The following is a 21,309-nucleotide window of genomic DNA, read 5'->3' on the forward strand; positions in this document are numbered from 1 at the left end:
TGGTGGCTCATGCCTGTAATCCCAACACTGGGAGGACGAGACGGGCGGATCACTTGAGGTCAGGAGTTGGAGACCAGCCTGACCAACATGGTGAAACTCCATCTCTACTAAAAGTACAAAAAAAAAACCCCAGGCTTGGTGGTGTGCACCTGTAATCCCAGCTACTCAGGAGGCTGAGACAGGAGAATCGCCTGAACCTGGGAGACGGAGGTTGCAGTGAGCCGCGATCGCACCACTGCACTCCAGCATGGGTGACAGAGTGAGACTCCACTTCAAAACAAACTGATATAGTTTGGGACTGCTACCAGTCAACAGACCACAACTGGTGGTAGAGTGTAGAAGCCGGGACATGGGAGAAGGGGAGACATGATGATACGGGTCACACCATCAGCTGCAGGCCACGTCATCCTGATAAAACAGGAATCCAAACGGCATCTGGGGCCAGAGGCTTCCCCCACAACACAGCTCACTTATTCAAAGTTGTTCAAAAGAATTGACTGCCAGTACTGCCTCCTTAGGAGGTGAACTCTTTGTTAAGGCAGAATAATACTGTGTAATTTTTAGAAGTATGTATTAGACATAAAATATGTTAAAATGCATGTGAAATAAAGTATAATTCACAGTAGAACAAAGTTTTAGTTTCTTAGGGCTGAAATGTAGATCATCCTATTTGAAATCATTACTGTTAACTATATTAGGGCAAGACTCCTCAAGGACATAGAAACTAATTGAAGCAGTTGATTCACAATTTGACCTTTCTTGCAGTAGGCACTTAGGTTGATAAATCCCTAATCTAATAACTAACTGTTCTATGCTCTGGAAATAAATTTGGTAAATTCCTGCTTACCAAAATGCCCTATGTTAACATTGTGAATTCTTTCACAAATACTGTATTGTGAAATGGGAGTACATATTTGTGATGTGCTGTTTATTATGTGGACATAAGAAATTCTCAAGAGTTATCAGTAAACAAAAGGAAGCATCCTTTCCATTCAAAGGGTAATTCAGTGGACTAGAGACTTTAAAATTTCTTTGTTTTTAGAGGTGGGGCCTCTGTGTTGCCTAGGCTGGTGTCCAACTCCTGGACCCCAGCAATCCTCTTTCTTTGGCCTCCCAAAGCTCTGGGATTACAGGAGCTAGCCGCCACGCCTAGCCTACACTTCTGTTTTTACGTAGTAGAGGCAATTTATGAAGATAAAGTCCCAGCTGTTAAAGTGTGGTGTTAAAATTAAATTACTTCACATTTTTTCTTTTTTAAAAATATTGGTGCACACTTCGCCTGGACTTCACATTTTTTCAAAGTATACTTGTGAGTTATCTTAATGGTATTCCTTAATTACTTGTAACTATGTAGTGTTGTCTGAAGGTTTCACTATGCTTTTCCTGCCTCAAAACATCCTCCCCACCTTCAGCTGCCCTGTCTCCTCATGTCCCTGACCTACTTCCTCCTTGCTCAGTCCTTTCCAGGAACTCTGGCTTCTTGCTCTTCCTAGAGCACACCACGCATGATTCTGTGTTAGGATTTCTGTGCTAGCTGTATTCTGGAATGCTCTTCCTTTAGACATCTACATAGCTCACTCCCTCACCAGTCTGTCTTTGCTCAAAGTCTTACAGAGACATACCATACCCTGACCATCATATTTTATATTGCAAACTGACCCCCAAACAGTCCTAATCCCCCTCATCTCTATTAGTGTGTTTTACATACTAAGTATTCCTCATGCTTACTTTTATTGTCCAGCTCCCTCTACTAGAATGTAAGCTTTCTGAGGACAGGGATTTATGTCTGCTTTGTTTCTATTTCCCAAGCATCGAGGTCCAAGATAGCCCTAGTAATTACCACATACTGTGCTGTGTTTACAACCTTCTGTAGTCCCTTCCCACACTGATAGGGCTGACTTATGTGGCCAGTAGGTCGTTGCAGAAATAAGAGAGTATGATTCCAAAGATAGGTCATAAAAGGCATCTAAGGAATAGGTCCTCTAGACCCAGTCAAGCCTTTAAATGACTGTAGATCTCTCCAACATCTTTGTATTTTTCATGCAGTCTTTTTTCCCCATTATCTATAATTTTTCTTTCCTGAGAGCCATTATAGGTTTACAGCAAAACTGAGCAGAAGGTACAGAGATTTCCCATACATTGTCTTCCCCACACATGCATAACCTCCTTCATTATCAACATCCCCCACCAGAGTGGCACATTTGTTACAATTGATAAGCCCACATTCTATTACCAAGGGTCTGTAGTTGACATTAGAGTTTGCTCTTACTGTCGCACATTTGATGGGTTTGGACAAATGTATAATACCATGTATTCACCATTATATTATCCTGCAGAGTATTTTCACTGCACAGAAAATCCACTGTGTTCCTTCTATTCGTCCCTCCCTCCTCCTCAGAATTATTTGTAAGACTCCAGAAACAGAACAGAGGGGAGGTTCCAAGATGGCTGAATAGGAACGCTCCAGTCTGTAGCTCCTAGTGTAAGCGATGCAGAAAACGGGTGATTTCTGCATTTCCAACTGAGGTACCAGGTTCATCTCACTGGAGCTTGTCAGACAGTGGGTGCAGCCCATGGAGCAGGGTGGGGCATCATCTCACCCGGGAAGCACAAGGGATCTAGCAAAGGGAAGCCATGACAGACAGTACCTGGAAAATTGGGACACTCCCACCCTAATACTGCGCTTTTCCAACGGTCTTAGCAAACGGCACACCAGGAGATTATATCCCACGCCTGGCTTGGAGGGTCTGACGCCCACGGATCTGCGCTCACTGCTAGCACAGCAGTCTGAGATTGAACTGCAAGGCGACAGGGAGGCTGGGGGAGCGGCATCTGCCATTGCTGAGGCTTGAGTAGGTAAACAAAGCAGCCAGGAAGCTTGGCCTGGGTGGAGCCCACTGCAGCTCAAGGAGGCCTGCCTGCCTCTATAGACTCCACCTCTGGGGGCAGGGCATAGCTGAACAAAAGGCAGCAGAAACTTCTGCAGACTTAAACGTCCCTTTCTGACAGCTTTGAAGAGAGTAGTGGTTCTCCCAGAATGGAGTTTGAGATCTGAGAATGGACAGACTGCCTCCTCAAGTGGGTCCCTGACCCCCGAGTAGCCTAACTGGGAGACATCTCCCATTAGGGGCCAACTGACACCTCAAAGAGCTGGGTGGCCCCCAGACGAAGCTTCCAGAGGAAGGATCAGGCAGCAACATCTGCCACTCTGCAATATTTGCTGTTCTGCAGCCTCCGCTGGTGATACTCAGGCAAACAGGGTCTGGAGTGGACCTCCAGCAAACTCCAACAGACCTGCAGCTGAGGGTCCTGACTGTTAGAAGGAAAACTAACAAACAGAAAGGACATCTACACCAAAACCCCATCTGTACTTCACCATCATCTAAGACCAAAGGTAGATAAAACCACAAAGATGGGGAGAAACCAGAGCAGAAAAGCTGAAAATTCTAAAAATCAGAGTGCCTTTTCTCCTCCAAAGGAACGCAGCTCCTCACCAGCAACGGAACAAAGCTGGATGGAGAATGACTTTGACGAGTTGAGAGAAGAAGGCGTCAGACGATTGGTAATAAAAAACTTCTCCGAGCTAAAGGAGGATGTTCAAACCCATCGCAAAGAAGATAAAAACCTTGAAAAAAGATGAATGGCTAACTAGAATAAACAGTGTGGAAAAGTCCTTAAATGACCTGATGGAGCTGAAAACCAAGGCACGAGAACTATGTGACACATGCACAATCTTCAGTAGCCGATTGGATCAAGTGCAAGAAAGGGTATCAGTGACTGAAGATCAAATTAATTAAATGAAGCAAGAAGAGAAGTTTAGAGAAAAAAGAGTAAAAAGAAACGAACAAAGCCTCCAAGAAATATAGGAGTATGTGAAAAGACCAAATCTACATCTGATTGGTGTACTTGAAAGTGACGGGGAGAATGGAACCAAGCTGGAAAACACTCTTCAGGATATTATCCAGGAGAACTTCCCCAACCTAGTGAGGCAGACCAACATTCAAATTCAGGAAATACAGAGAATGCCACAAAGATACTCCTCAAGAAGAGCAACTCCAAGACATATACTTGTCAGATTCACCAAAGTTGAAATGATGGAAAAAATGTTAAGGGCAGCCAGAGAGACAGGTTGGGTTACCCACAAAGGGAAGCCCATCAGACTAACAGTGGATCTCTCACCAGAAACTCTACAAGCCAGAAGAGAGTGGGGGCCAATATTCAACATTCTTAAAGAAAAGAATTTTCAACCCAGAATTTCATATCCAGCAAAACTAAGCTTCATAAGTGAAGGAGAAATAAAATCCTTTACAGATAAACAAATGCTGAGAGGTTTTGTCACCACCAGGCCTGCCTGACAAGAGCTCCTGAAAAAAGCACTAAACATGGAAAGGAACAACCAGTACCAGCCACTGCAAAAACATGCCAAATTGTAAAGACCGTTGATGCTAGGAAGAAACTGCATCAACTAATGAGCAGAATAACCAGCTAACATCATAATGACAGGATCAAATTCACACGTAACAATATTAACCCTAAATGTAAACGGGCTAAACATTTCAGTTAAAAGACACAGACTGGTAAATTGGGTAAAGAGTCAAGACCCATCAGTGTGCTGTATTCAGGAAACCCATCTCATGTGCAGAGACACACATAGGCTCAAAATAAAGGGATGGAGGAAGATCTACCAAGCAAATGGAAAACAAAAAAAAAGCAGCGGTTGCAATCCTAGTCTCTGATAAAACAGACTTTAAACCAACAAAGATCAAAAGAGACAAAGAAGGCCATTAATAATGGTAAAGGGAAATGGAAAACAAAAAAAAGCAGCGGTTGCAATCCTAGTCTCTGATAAAACAGACTTTAAACCAACAAAGATCAAAAGAGACAAAGAAGGCCATTAATAATGGTAAAGGGATCAATTCAACAAGAAGAGCTAACTATCCTAAATATATATCCAGCCAATACAGGAGCACCCAGATTCATAAAGCAAGTCCTTAGAAACCTACAAAGAGACTTAGACTCCCACACAATAATAATGGGAGACTTTAACACCCCACTGTCAACATTAGACAGTTCAATGAGACAGAAAGTTAACAAGGATATCCAGGAATTGAACTCAGCTCTGCACCAAGCAGACTTAATAGACATCTACAGAACTCTCCACCCCAAATCAACAGAATATACATTCTTCTCAGCACCACATCACACTTATTTCAAAATTGACCACATAGCTGGAAGTAAAGCACTCCTCAGCAAATGTAAAAGAACAGAAATTATAACAAACTATCTCTCACACCACAGTGCAATTAAACTAGAACTCAGGATTAAGAAACTCACTCAAAATCGCTCAACTACATGGAAATTGAACAACCTGCTCCTGAATGACTACTGGGTACATAATGAAATGAAGGCAGAAATAAAGATGTTCTTTGAAACCAATGAGAACAAAGACAAAACATACTAGAATCTCTGGGACACATTTAAAGAAGTGTGTAGAGGGAAATTTATAACACTAAATACCCACAAGAGAAAGCAGGAAAGATCTAAAATTGACACCCTAACATCACAACTAAAAGAACTAAAGAAGCAAGAGCAAACACATTCAAAAGCTAGCAGAAGGCAAGAAATAACTAAGATCAGAGCAGAACTGAAGGAGATAGAGACACAAAAACCCTTAAAAAAATAAATGAATCCAGGAGCTGGTTTTTTGAAAACATCAACAAAATTGATAGACCACTAGCAAGACTAATAAAGAAGAAAAGAGAGAAGAATTAAATAGACGCAATAAAAAATGATAAAGGGGATATCACCACCGATACCGCAGAAATACAAACTACCATCAGAGAATACTATAAACACCTCTACGCAAATAAACTAGAAAATCTAGAAGAAATGGATAAATTCCTGGCCACATACACCCTCCCATGACTAAACCAGGAAGAAGTTAAATCCCTGAATAGACAAACAGCAGGTTCTGAAATTGAGGCAATAACTAATAGCCTACCAACCAAAAAAAGTCTAGGACCAGACGGATTCACAGCCGAATTCTACCAGAGGTACAAAGAGGAGCTGGTACCATTCCTTCTGAAACTATTCCAATCAATAGAAGAAGAGGGAATCCTCCCTAATTCATTTTATGAGGCCAACATCATCCTGATACCAAAGCCTGGCAGAGACACAACAAAAAAAGAGAATTTTAGACCAATATGCCTGATGAACATCAATGCAAAAACCCTCAATAAAATACTGGCAAACCAAATCCAGCAGCACATCAAAAAGCTTATCCACCATAATCAAGTTGGCTTCATCCCTAGGATGCAAGGCTAGTTCAACATATGCAAATCAATAAACATAATCCATCACATGAACAGAACCAAAGACAAAAATCACATGATTATCTCAAGAGATGTAGAAAAGGCCTTCAACAAAATTCAACAACCCTTCATGCTAAAAACTCTCAATAAACTAGGTATTGATGGGACCTATCTCAAAATCATAAGAGCTATTTATGACAAACCCACAGCCAATATCATACTGAATGGGCAAAAACTGGAAGCATTCCCTTTGAAAACTGGCACAAGACAGGGATGCCCTCTCTCACCACTCCTATTCAACATAGTGTTGGAATTTCTGACCAGGGCGATCAGGCAGGAGAAAGAAATAAAGGATATTCAGTTAGGAAAAGAGGAAGTCAAATTGTCCCTGTTTGCAGATAACATGATTGTATATTTAGAAAACCCCATCGTCTCATCTCAAAATCTCCTTAAGCAGATAAGCAAACTTCAGCAAAGTCTCAGGATACAAAATCAGTGTGCAAAAATCACAAGCATTCCTATACACCAATAACAGACAAACAGCCAAATCATGAGTGAACTCCCATTCACGATTGCTTCAAAGAGAATAAAATACCTAGGAATCCAACTTACAAGGGATGTGAAGGACCTCTTCAAGAACTACAAACCACTGCTCAGCGAAATAAAAGAGGACACAAACAAATGGAAGAACATTCCATGCTCATGGATAGGAAGAATCAATATCGTGAAAGTGGCCATACTGCCCAAAGTAATTTATAGATTCAATGCCATCCCCGTCAAGCTACCAATGACTTTGTTCACAGAATTGGAAAAAACCACTTTAAAGTTCATATGGAACCAAAAAAGAGCCTGCATTGCAAAGACAATCCTAAGCCAAAAGAACAAAGCTGGAGACGTCACGCTACATGACTTCATACTATACTACAAGGCTACAGTAACCAAAACAGCATGGTACTGGTACCAAAACAGAGATATAGACCAATGGAACAGAACAGAGCCCTCAGAAATAATATCACACATCTACAACCATCTGATCTTTGACAAACCTGACAAAAACAAGAAATGGAGACAGGATTCCCTATTTAATAAATGGTGCTGGGAAAACTGGCTAGCCATACATAGACAGCTGAAACTGGATCTCTTCCTTACACCTTACACAAAAATTAATTCAAGATGGATTAAAGACTTAAATGTTAGACCAAAACCATAAAAACCCTAGAAGAAAACCTAGGCAATACCATTCAAGACATAGGCATGGGCAAGGACTTCATGACTAAAACACCAAAAGCAATGGGAACACAAGCCAAAATTGACAAATGGGATCTAGTTAAACTAAAGAGCTTCTGCACAGTAAAAGAAACTACCATCAGAGTGAATGGGCAACCTACAGAATGGGAGAAAATTTTTACAATCTACCCATCTGACAAAGGGCTAATATCCAGAATCTACAAAGAACTCAAACAAATTTACAAGAAAAAGTCAAACAACCCCATCAAAAAGTGGGCAAAGGATATGAACAGACACTTTGCAAAAGAAGACATTCATGCAGCCAACGGACACATGAAAAAATGCTCATCATCACTGGCCATCAGAGAAATGCAAATCAAAACCACAATGAGATACCATCTCACACCAGTTAGAATGGCAATCATTAAAAAGTCAGGAAACAACAGGTGCTGGAGAGGATGTGGAGAAACAGGAATGCTTTTACACTGTTGATGGGACTGTAAACTAGTTCAACCACTGTGGAAGACAGTGTGGCGATTCCTCAAGGATCTAGAACTAGAAATACCATTTGACCCAGCCATCCCATTACTGGGTATATGCCCAAAGGATTATAAATCATGCTGCTATAAAGACACATGCACACATATGTTTATTGCAGCACTATTCACAATAGCAAAGACTTGGAACCAACCCAAATGTCCATCAATGATAGACTGGATTAAGAAAATGTGGCATGGCCAGGCGAGGTGGCTCACACCTATAATCCCAGGACTTTGGGAGGACGAGGCAGGCAGATCACGAGGTCAGGAGATCAAGACTATCCTGGCTAACATGGTGAAACCCCATCTCTGCTAAAAATACAAAAAATTAGCTGGGCATGGTGGCAGGCGCCTGTAGTCCCAGCTGCTTGGGAGGCTGAGGCAGGAGAATGGCATGAACCTGGGAGGCAGAGCTTGCAGTGAGCCGAGATTGTGCCACTGCACTCCAGCCTGGATGACAGAGAGAGACTCTGTCTCAAAAAAAAAAAAAAAAGAAAAAGAAAAAAAAAAAAAGAAAATGTGACACATATACACCATGGAATACTATGCAGCCATAAAAAAGGATGAGTTCATGTCCTTTGTAGGGACATGGATGAAGCTAGAAACCATCATTCTGAGCAAACTATTGCAAGGACAGAAAACCAAACACCACATGTTCTCACTTATAGGAGGGAATTGAACAATGAGAACACTTGGGCACAGGGTAGGGAATATCACACACCGGGACCTGTCGTGGGGTGAGGGGAGGGGGGAAGGATAGCGTTAGGAAATATACCTAATGTAAATGACAAGTTAACGGGTGCAGCACACCAACATGGCACATGTATACATATGTAACAAACCTGCACGTTGTGCACATGTACCCTAAAACTTGAAGTATAATTAAAAAAAAAAAAGAAAAAAAATCACGGGACAGGAATTATAGCATTTTAACACAGATAAGAGCTCAGCAGCCAGGCATGGTGGCTCACACCTGTAATCCCCACAACTTTGGGAGGCGGAGATGGGCAGATCATTTGAGGCCAGGAGCTGGAGACCAGCTTGGCCAACATGGCGAAACTCCGTCTCTATTAAAAATACAAAAATTAGCTGGACGTGGTGTCGCACGTCTGTAATCCAAGTTATTCAGGAAGCTGAGGCAGGAGAACTGCTTGAACCTGGGAAGCAGAGGTTGCAGTGAGCCGACATCACGCCACTGCACTCTAGCCTGGGTGACAAACCGAGGCTCTGCCTCAAGAAAAACAAAAACAAAAACAAAAAACTTCAACTATTGGGACAGGCTTGGATCAATCCATGGTTCTGATAATTATCAGCTGTGTTTCCTTAGGCAAGTATCTTTTTTTTTTTTTTTTTTTTTTGAGACGGAGTCTCTCTGTGTCCCCCAGGTTGGAGTGCAGTGGTGCGATCTCAGCTCACTGCAAGCTCCACCTCCTGGGTTCACGCCATTCTCCAGCCTCAGCCTCCCGAGTAGCCGGGACTACAGGCGCCCGCCAACACGCCCGGCTAATTTTTTGTATTTTTAGTAGAAACGGGGTTTCACCATGTTAGCCAAGATGGTCTCGATATCCTGACCTCATGATGCGCCCGTCTGGGCCTCCCAAAGTGCTGGGATTACAGGCGTGAGCCACCGCGCCCGGCCGCCAGGCAAGTATCTTCAACTGACTAAACCTCATTTTCCTTGATATCTGCAAAAAGTCTAAAATGAATGAAGGATAAAATGAAGAGGCACTATTTACTGCACCTGTTTTAAACACTGTGAGTATTAAATGCAATATTTCAAGTATAGTGCTTAACACAGTCGTTGGCAGATTATAAGCACTTTATAAATATTAGTTAATACTATCATTTCCTTGTAGATTTAATTGCTTTTATTGATTTTGAGATTGCATTTAAAAAAAAAAAAAAGAACCACTAGGGCTTTCAACATATCTTTCTAACATGATATGGCTCATTTCTAACCAACGTTGTTTTTTTTTAAGAGACAAAATCTTAAAAAAAAAAAAAAAAAAAAAAAAAAAAGAGAGTCTCACTCTGTAACCCAGGCTGGAATGCACTGGCTCGGTCATGGCTCACTTCAAGGTTGAACTCCAGAGCTCAAGGGATCTACCCGCCTCACTCTCCCAAAGTGCTGGGATTCAGAAGTAAGCCCCACCATGCCCTGCTCTTTGTGGTTTGGCTATTATTATTATTATTATTATTATTATTATTATTATTGTTTTTAAGGCAGAGCCAACCGGGCGCGGTGGCTCATGCCTGTAATACCAGCATTTTGGGAGGCTGAGGTGGGCAGATCACGAGGTCAGGAGATAGAGACCATCCTGGCTAACATGATGAAACCCCATCTCTACTAAAAATACAAAAAATTAGCCAGGTGTGGTGGCACACGCCTGTAGTCCCAGCTACTCGGGAGGCTGAAGCAGGAGAATCGCTTGAACCCGGGAGGCGGAGGTTGCAGTGAGCCGAGATCGCACCACTGCACTCCAGCCTGGGCGACAGAGCGACAGAGCGAGACTCTGTCTCAAAAAAAAGCCTTGCTCTTTTACCCAGGCTGGAGAGCAGAGGCCCAATCATAGCCCACTGCAACCTTGACCTCCCAGACTCAACCAATCCTCCCTACCTCAGCCTCCTGAGTAGCTGGGACCACAGGCACATGCCACCACACCTGGCTAATTTTTATTTATTTTTATTTTTATTTTTTGTAGAGACAGAGTCTTGCCATGTTGCCCAGGCTTGTCTCGAGCTTCTGGGCTCAAGCAGTCCTCCCACCTTGGCCTCTCAAAGTGCTGGGATTACAGGCATGAGCCACTGAGCCCAGCCATCAACACAGAGTTCTTTACCCAACAAAAATGTATTTGAAAAACCTAAGTAAGATAAAGGTTTTTTCAGACATATAGCATCATTAATAATTAGAGAAATACAAACTAAGCCACAATGAGATATCACTACACATCCATTAGAAGGGCTACAATTTAAAAGATGGGAGTGTGGAATCAACTCAAATGTCCATCAACTGAGTGGATAAACAAAATACTCATACAATTAAATATTATTCAGCAATAAAAATAAAGTGCTGCTACATGTTACAACATGGATGAATCCTGAAAACCTAATATGTTAAGTGAAAGAAAGTCACAAAAGACCTTGTATCATATGATTCCACTTAATGTAAAATGTATAGAATAGGCAAATCCACAGAGAGAAAGTATATTAGTGGGTGCATAGGACTAAGGGGAAAAGATCTGGGGGAAGAATGAGGTGTTACCACTAAATAGTATGGGGGTTTTCTTTTTTAAAATGTTCTAAAATAGATGCACAATTCTGTGAATACAATAAACATGTTTTACTTTTTTTTTTTTTTTTAGTGGAGTTTCGCTCTTGTTGCCCAAGTTGGAGTGTAATGGCGTGATCTCAGCTCACTGCAACCTCTGCCTCCCGGGTTCAAGTGATTCTCCTGCCTCAGCCTCCCAAGTAGTGGGGATTACAGGCACGTGCCACCACGCCCAGCTAATTTTTTGTATTTTTAGTAGAGACGGTGTTTCACCATGTTGGCCAGGCTGGTCTTGAGCTCCCGACCTCAGGTGATCCACCTGCCTCGGTCTCCCAAAGTGTTGGGATTACAGGTGTGAGCCACCGCACCTGGCTATTTTTTGTATTATTATTTTTTTTACAGACGGAGTCTTGCTCTGCCGCCCAGGCTGGAGTGCAGCTGCGTAATCTCAGCTCACTGCAACCTCTGCCTCCCAGGTTCTAGCAATTCTCCTGCCTTAGCCTCCCAAGTAACTGGGACTAGAGGCGCACACTGCCAAACCCGGCTAATTTTTTTTTATTTTAGTAGAGATGGGGTTTCACCGTGTTGCCCAGGCTGCTCTCAAACTTCTGAGCTCAGGCAATCCACTCGCCTCAGCCTCCCAAAGTGCTAGGATTACAGGTGTGAGCCACCGCGCCCAGACAATTTTTTATTTTAAATGTGCAAACTGTATGGTATGTGAATTATATCTCAATAGAACTATGTTTTTAGAAAAGGCTGGCATGTTGGAGAGAATATATACTGGAACTGGACCTCTCATACACTGCTGGTAGGTACAACCACTTTGAAAGAGTTTGTCAGTTTCTTAAAAAGTTAAAAATGCGGCCAGGCGCGGCGGCTCACACCTGTTATCCCAGCACTTTGGGAGGCCGAGGAGGGCAGATCACTTGAGGTCAGAGTTCGAGACCAGCCTGGCCAACATGGTGAAGCCCTGTCTCTAATTAAAAAAATATAAAAATTAGCTGGGCATGGTGGCGGGCACCTGTAACCCCAGCTACTCAGGAGGCTGAGGCAGGAGAATCGCTTGAACCTGGGAGGCAGAGGTTGCAGTGAGGCGAGATCACACCACTGGACTCCAGCCTGGGTGACGGTGCGAGACTCTGTCTCAAGAAAAAAAAAAAAAAAAGTTAAAAATACATGTACCATATGAACCAGCCAATCCAGTCCTAGATATTTACCCAAAAGAAATGAAAGTATATGTTCATACACAGACTTGCACATGAATGTTTATAGCAGCTTTATTTGTAATAGTTGAACTCTGGAAACAACCCGAAGTCTGTCAATAATAGGTAAAGAATAAATAAGTCATGGTGTAATCCACATAATGGAATACTACTCAGCAAGAAAAAGAAATAGACTCACATAAAGGGTGTGGTAGGCAGGTGGATGAAGTTAAAAGAGGGCAACATGAGACCCTTAAGATGACAAAGCCATTCTGTATCTTTCTTTTTTTTTAGAGATGGGGTCTCACAGGCACGGTGGCTCATGCCTGTAATCCCAGGCAGTTTGGAAGGCCAAGGTAGGCAGATAGCTTGGGAGTTTGAGACCAGCCTGGGCAACATGGTGAAACCCCAACTCTACAAAAAAAAAAAAAAAAAAAAAAATGCAGAATGGCTTTATCATATGAAGGTCAGGTCAAGCTTCAGGAGCCATGACCATACCACTGCACTCTAGCCTGCACGACTGACTGAGACCCTGTCTCAAAATAATAATAATATGACGTCTGTAATCCCAGCACTTTGGGAGGCCGAGGTGGGCAGATCACCTGAGGTCAGGAATTCAAGACCAGCCTGACCAACATTGTGAAACCCAGTCTCTACTAAAAAGACAAAATTAGCCAGGCATGATGGTGTGTGCCTGTAATCCCAGCTACTCGGGAGGCTGAGGCAGGAGAATCGCTTGAATCTGGGAGGTGGGCCATTGCACTCCAGCCTGGGCAACAAGGGCAAAACTCCATCTCAAAAAAAAAAAAAAAAAAAAAAAAATTGGTCAGGCATGGTGGCACATGTCTGTAAACTCAGCTACTCGGGAGGCTGAGGAGGGAGAATTGCTTGAACGCAGGAGGCGGCGGTTGCAGTGAGCCAAGATCGCACCATTGCGCTCCAGCCTGGGCAACAAGCACGAAACTCCGTCTCAAAATAATAATAATAATACAGAGAGCTCTTCTGTACAATTTACCCAGTTTCCCACAATGTTAACATCTTACAAAACTGGAGTACAACATCGCAACCAGGATATTGACCTTGATACAATCTACTGATCATATGCTCTTTTTTTTTTTTTGAGACAGAGTCTCACTCTGTCACCCAGGCTGGAGTGCAGAGGTGAGATCTCAGCTCACTGCACACTGTGCCTCCTAGGTTCAAGCCATTCTCCTGCCTCAGCCTCCCGAGTAGCTGGGATTACAGGCACCTGCCACTACACCTGGCTATTTTTTTTGTATTTTTAGTAGAGGCAGGGTTTCACCATGTGGGTCAGTATGGTCTCCAACTCTTGAAGTCAAATGATCCACCCACCTCGGCCTTCCTAAGTGCTGGGATTACAGGCATGAGCCACTACCACGCCTACCCCACGTCTGGCCCTTTGATCTTATGTTCTTTTTTTTTTTTTTAGTTGGAGTTTCGCTTTTGTTGCCCAGGCTGGAGTGCAATGGCGTGATCTCAGCTCACTGCAACTTCCACCTCCCATGTTTAAGCGATTCTCCTGCCTCAGCCTCCCTAGTACCTGGGATTATAGGCATGTGTCACCATACCTGGCTAATTTTGTATTTTTAGTGGAGACGGGGTTTCTCCATGTCGGTCAGGCTGGTCTCGAACTCCCGACCTCAAGTGATCTGCCTGCCTTGGCCTCCCAAAGTGCTGGGATTACAGGCATGAGCCACCACGCCCGGCCTTGATCTTATATTCTTGAGTGTTTTAGTTCTATACAATTTTATCACATGGATTCCTGTATGCCACTGGACTTAGCAGCTCACACCTGTAATTCCTACACTTTGGGAGGCCAGGAGGATCACTTGCAGCCAGGAGCTTGAGACCAGCTGGGGCAACGGAGCAAGAATCCATCTCTATTAAAAAAAAAAAAAAAAAAAAGAAGAAGAAGGGAAAAAAAGGCAGGAGAAAATTTTGGGAGGTGATGGATATGTTTATTATCTTGATTGTGGTGACAGCTGTACACATGCAAATTTATTAAGTAGTATACTTTTTCGTATGTGTGATTGATTGTGTGTCAGTTATACCTCAATAATGCAGTTTTTAAAAATTCTGGGCCAGGCATGGTGGCTCACGCCTGTAATCCCTGCACTTTGGGAGTCTGAGGTCAGGAGTTTGAGATCAGCCTGGCCAACATGGTGAAACTCCATCTGTACTAAAAATACAAAAATTAGCCAGGTGTGGTGGTGGGTGCCTATAATTTCAGTTACTTGGGAGGCTGAGGCAGGAGAATGGCTTGAACCCGGGAGGCAGATGTTCCAGTGAGCTGAGATTGCACCACTGCACTCCAGCCTGGGCAACAAGAGCAAAACTCCATCTAAAAAAAAAAAAACAAAAAAGTGTGTGTGTGTTTATATATATATATATATATATGGATATATATGGATATGTGTATATATATGGATATGTATATATATGTATATATATGGATATGTATATATGTATATATGTATATATATGGATATGTATATATATGGATATATGTGTATATATGTATATGTATATATATATGTGTATATATGTGTGTGTGTGTGTATATATATATATATATATAATATATATATATATTGGGAACAGGCCCCCAAATCTGGCCATAAACTGCCCCAAAACTGGCCATAAACAAAATCTCTGCAGCACTGTGACATGTTCATGATGGCCATGACGTCCACACTGAAGGTTGTGGGTTTACCGGAATTTACCGGAATGCGGGCAAGGAACACCTGGCCTACACAGGGCAGAAAACTGCTTAAAGTCATTCTTAAACCACAAACAATAGCATGAGCAATCTGTGCCTTAAGGACGTTCTCCTGCTGCAGATAACTAGCCAGAGCCCATCCCTTTGTTTTGGCCCATCCGTTTGTTTCCTGTAAGGAATACTTTTAGTTAATCTATAATCTATAGAAAGAATGCTTATCATTGGCTTGCCATCAATGAATATGTGGGTCAAACTCTGTTTGGGGCTCTCAGCTCTGAAGGCTGTCAGCTCCCTGATCCCACTCCACACTCTATATTTCTCTGTGTCTTTAATTCCTCTAGTGCTGCTGGGTTAGGGTCTCCACAACCAAGCTGGTCTCAGTATGCATATATATAAATTCCAAAAGTAGCTGCCTGCAGTGGTTCATAACTATAATCTCAGCGCTTTGGGAGGCTGAGGTCAGAGAATAGCTTGAGCCCAGGAGTTTGAGATCAGTCTGGGCAACATAGGCGGACCTCATTTCTACAAAAAAAATTAAAAATTAGCCAGGTTAGTGGTGGCACATGCTTGTAGTCCCAGCTACTTGGGAGGTTGAGTGGGGAGGATCCATTTAGCCCAGGAGTTCAAGGCTGCAGGGTAACAGAGCGAGACCCTGTCTGAAAAAATTTTTAAAAATCCTGGCTGGGTGCAGTGACTCACACCTGTAATCCCAACACTTTGGGAGGCCAAGGCGGGTGGATCACGAGGTCAGGAGTTCAAGACCAGCCTGATCAAGATGGTGAAACCCCGTCTCTACTAAAAATACAAAAATCCAGTTCCGGTGTCAGTTTGAGGCGCCGCTGCCACCGCTGGAACCATGATACCTAAAGGAGGGAGAAAGGGAGGCCGCAAAGGCTGGGCGAGGCAATATACAAGCCCTGAGGAGATTGACACGCAGCTGCAGTCTGAGAAGCAGAAGGCCAGGGAAGAAGAGGAGCAAAAAGAAGGTGGAGATGGGGCTGCAGGTGACCCCAAAAAGGAGAAGAAATCCCTAGACTCAGATGAGACTGAGGATGAAGATCACTACCAGCAAAGGCGCAAAGGTGTTGACGGGCTAATCGACATCGAGAACCCCAACCGGGTGGCACAGACAACCAAAAAGGTCACACAACTGGATCTGGATGGGCCAAAGGAGCTTTTGAGGAGAGAACGAGAGGAGATTGAGAAGCAGAAGGCAAAAGAGCATTACATGAAAATGCACTTGGCTGGGAAGAGGTAGCAAATCAAGGCCGACCTGGCCTGGCTGGTCATCATCTGGAAACAGCAGGAGGACACTGCCCGGAGGAAGGAAGAGGAAAGGAAAGCAAAAGACGATGCCACATTGTCAGGAAAATGAATGCAGTCGCTCTCCCTGAATAAGTAACTGCGACCCATGGGAAGAGATGCCGGGGACCTGGGCTGCACTGCCAGGACCTCTGCTGTGTCTCGCCCACCCTGTGCCCTGGCGCTGCTGCAAGAGCCCCTCACGGTCAGGAGCCCCCCCATGGCCTGGGGCCTCCTCTTCATCTTGGCACAGAAATTGTTTGGGAGATCTGGGGGTGGGGTGGGGGAGGGGCAGCTGCTATCTTTGAGACAGAAAGATACAGGACAGCATTTCATATGGAACCATTTGAATGTTTTTGCTGTTTTTAGAATTCAGAGCCCCTGCTCGGGGGTGCCTGGGAGATCGGATACGAAGAGCTTTCCTTTGTCTGGTAGATAGCACGTAATGGCATGGTCGTGCCAGCAGGCAGCTGCTGACGGGTTTGCTACACCCAGCCCTGGACTGTGTTGCCTGGGAGCTCATTCAGAGAGGGGCTGTCATCTGGGAGCCTGTGCCCCTGGGTCCTCGAGGGTCATGGCTTGCCCCAGTCACTCCTGTCTGACCAAGGCCTTGCCTCTCTGCCCTTCCCCACCTGGTTCCTACCCACCTGGCCAGGGCCAGTGCCCATTTTTTACCCGACCCATTGATCATTTCAAGAAACCTCTGTTCTCCAGCCTGGGCAACAGAGCAAGACTCCGTCTAAAAAAAAAAAAAGAAAAGGAAAAAGAAACCTCTGTTTACTGTGTGGCACCTGGGCAAAACATGCTCCACAAATTCAACTTGTATATTTGGCAGATTGAACTTGACATTATCCAAAAAAAAAAAAATTAGCCCAGCATGGTGTCAGGTGCCTGTAATCCCAGCTACTCGGGAGGCTGAGGCAGGAGAATCACTTGAACTCGGGTGACAGAGGTTGCAGTAAGCTGAGATCACACCACTGCACTCCAGCCTAGGCAACAGAGTGAGAGTCTGTCTCAAAAAAAAAAAAAAAAAAAAAAAAATCCTGAAAGTTAAAATATCTCCAGAAATACAACTAAATTTTCTAATCGTGGTTCAACCAAATTGGCCCTCATTCCGTGAAAGAATAATAGGTTTCATCATCCAAATTTTGTTTGGAACCGAGGGGATCAATTCCAATTTAAAACACAGTACAAACTGTCATGTCAGGATTAGTTAGTTCTACAAGAAATCACAAAAACCCTGCAACCTATGGGTGGAGGTTGGCCACCACCTGAACCTGTTTCAACAGTGTCTATTGTAAGAAGTGAAACTGCCTTAGGCGTTTTTTGAAAACTTATTCAGAGAATTTGGTAGCCGAGGAGTTTTCCCCACATTAGCCAAATGCCGAAATATTTTAATTCTCTTATTTCCACAAACACCAAAGTTTTAATTGGTTTCCTCCTACTGCAGATGCACACACATATACTTTTTCTTTGAATGTTAATTTTGGTAAAAGTTATAACTTAAATAAAAGCACGCTGGTATGTAAAATATTTCAAACTTGCGGGATTCTTTCTCCATAAAACCTCTATTAATTCCTAAGTTTCTGATTGCTATTTTTAAAACTCATTTGCTTTTATTAAGTAAATACTTGTACAAAGTATATTCAATAATTGAATTCATAAAAACACAAATGGTACAAAACGGTAAAGTCTCTCACCTCTATTTCCACCCAATTCCCTTCCCCAAGGTGTCCAGTTTTGCCAGTTTCTTGTACGAATTGTCAGAAAGTCTAAGCATATACAGGCATGTGTGTGTGTGTGTGTACACAGCACGTTGTCTCAGTATCTCAGCTGGTTTTTTTGTTTTTTTTTTTGAGACAGAGTTTCACTCTTGTTGCCCAGGCTGGAGTGCAATAGCGCAGTATCAGCTCACTGTAACCTCTGCCTCCTAGGTTCCAGCGATTCTCCTGCCTCAGCCTCCACAGTAGCTGGGATTATAGGCACGTGCCACCACGCCCAGCTAATTTTTGTATTTTTAGTAGAGATGAGGTTTCTCCATGTTGGTCAGGCTGGTCTCAAACTCCTGACCTCATGACCCACCTGCCTCGGCCTCCCAAAGTTCTGGGATTACAGGCGTGAGCCACCTCGCCCGGCAGTATCTCAGTTTTTTTAAAAAACAAAAAACTATAGGCCAGGCATGGTGGCTCATGCTTGTAATCCCAGCACTTTGGGAGGCTGGTGGGGGCAGATCACCTGAGCCCAGGAGTTAAAGACCAGCCTGGCCAACATGAAGAAATCCCATTTCTACTAAAAATACCAAAATTAGCTGAGTGTGGTGGTGCACGCCTGTAATCCCAGCTACTCAGGAGGCTGAGGCATGAGAATCCCTTGAACCTGGGAGGCAGAGGTTGCAGTGAGCCGAGATCACGCCATTGCACTCCAGCCTGGGTGACAGAGTGAGACTGTCTCAAAACACAAACAAAAAACTATACATTTTTTACACCATGAGATCTTATTATATTTAAAAAATGCTATTTTTAAAATAGTTAACAAATTCATGTGTTAAAATTCAATGTTTCCTTTGTTCCCTCCCTGTCTAGGAGGGGAAAACCTTTAGACAAATTCTAATAGAACTGTAAAGTTCAACAGGTTTCTCTTCTACGTTTCTGCTTCCATCTAGTTCTCCTAAACAACCAGTGTTTTCAGTTTGTTGTGTTTTCTATGCATATAGAGCCTGTTTTCCACCAATAACACAATCTTGCTCCATAAATGCAGGGACTCTGTCTATCTGGTTCACTGTTTCTTAACCTAATACAGTACCTAACACAGTTCCCGGCACATAGTAAATGTTCAATAAATCTTTTGGGGGGCTGGGAGCAGTGGCTCTCGCCTGTAATTCCAGCAGTTTGGGAGGCTGAGGCCAGGGGATTGCTCAAGTCCAGGAGTTGGAGGCCAGCCTGGGCAACATAGATCCCATCTCTGCAAAAAATTAAAAAAATAGCCAGATGTGGTGGTGTGCACCTGTCTTCCCAGTTACTTGGGAGGCTGAGGAGGGAGGATCGCTTGAGTCCAGGAGTTCGAGGCTGCAGTGAGCTGTGATCACGCCACTGTACTCCAGCCTAGGTGACAGAGCAAGACCCTGTCACAAAAAAAAAATAATAAATCTTTTCGGAATGAAATAATATCCTTATCTTCCTATCCCTTTACCTCCATTTCCAAATATATCTAGCAAGTCTAATTCTCTCATGTGAATTTTCTCAGCTTCATCCCTTCCTTGCTTTTTCTGTGATCACAGTCCCACTCAGTCTAACCATTACATGGCTTAGACCACTGCTACCTCCTGATGAATCTCCTATCTGTCTCCCACATAGATACATAGCTCTATGGAAAGAGAAGCCATGTCACGAGATGGTTAGAAGAGACACCAGGTTTAGACTCAGACAGCCTGAGTTCATATTCCAGGTCTGCTATTTAGAAGCAATGGGGCCTTGAGGAAGCAAGTTACCCAAGATCTGTGCCTCAGTTTCGTTGCCTGTACAACAGAGATGACAGTGTCTTCCTCATGGGGTAGTTGTAAGATTAAATGGGCTAATATGTAAGGCACTTACATATAAGACATATAAGAAATGTTCAATAAATGTCATTATTATGGCAAGAATAATCTTCCTCAAACACTGTTTGAATATGAAGTCCTTTTTCATAAACCTTTAATTGCTTTTAGCAGCTCCTCATAGAAACTGTAAATTATTTACACTGAGCCCTAAATTTCCTTATCAATTTAGCTCCTCCTCCTACTTACTCAACCAGTTTTTTTCTTTTTTTCTTTTTTCTTTTTTTTTTTTTTTGAGATGGAGTTTCGCTCTTGTTGCCCAGACTAGAGTGCAATGGCATGATCTCAGCTCACCACAACCTCTGCCTCCCGACTTCAAGCTATTCTCCTGCCTCAGCCTCCCGAGTAGCTAGGACTACAGGCGCCCACCACCATGCCCAGCTAATTTTTGTATTTTTAGTAGAGACGGGGTTTCACCATTTATATACTTTGATATATTTTCAATTGTGTGTATCCAGATTATCCCAGTAGATTATAATGTCTTCAAAATCTGCCTGTCTATTCTTTCGTTACATCTTGTACATTATATTCACAATGTACACAAATATATTTTCATTTCCTCCTTCCCTCCCTCCTTCCCTTCATTCCTTCCTTCCATTTGATCATCCTCCAAATCCCCTGGCTTTCAGGAAAATGAAGACAATAAAATACAGAAAAGGCTGCGCCTGGGTATGGTCTGAGACAGGCTGCGGGAATCTGTACCTAGGTGACAGCAAAGCTGTCACTCCCAAAGTGCGTTCCTTTTAGAAAATTTGTATCTGAAGTATTTTGGGGGGTTGATATAAGCAACTGGCAAACCTTTAACAGTAAATCACTTATTACTGATCATCAGGATCATCATCAAATATTTATTTAGCAACTTTGTTATGAAGGCACCATGCTTACAGGATACAAGGAGAAATTACATGATTCTTCCTGTGCTGAACTAAAAATCTAACGTGCTGAGGTAGGAGGATCGCTTGAGCCCAGGAGTTCTAGTCCAGCCTGGGCAACATAGGGAGACACTGTCTCTGATAAATAAATAATAAGTAAATAAATAAAAATCTAGTGTGGTGATAGAGACCCCACCCAAAATGCTTAGCCACCTGAATGGTACAATAAATAAGAAAATGCCATAATTAAGTGCTG

The 21,309-nt window shown here is 43.1% G+C and overlaps 1 pseudogene; it reads left to right on the forward strand.

Moving 5' to 3' along the window:
- The first annotated feature begins 16,128 nt into the window (after window positions 1-16,128).
- On the forward strand, window positions 16,129-16,689 carry LOC100437143 (28 kDa heat- and acid-stable phosphoprotein-like; annotated as a pseudogene).
- Window positions 16,690-21,309: the final 4,620 nt, after the last annotated feature.

This window comes from Pongo abelii, chromosome 5, assembly GCF_028885655.2.
Source record: "Pongo abelii isolate AG06213 chromosome 5, NHGRI_mPonAbe1-v2.0_pri, whole genome shotgun sequence".
Classification (NCBI taxonomy): domain Eukaryota; kingdom Metazoa; phylum Chordata; class Mammalia; order Primates; family Hominidae; genus Pongo; species Pongo abelii.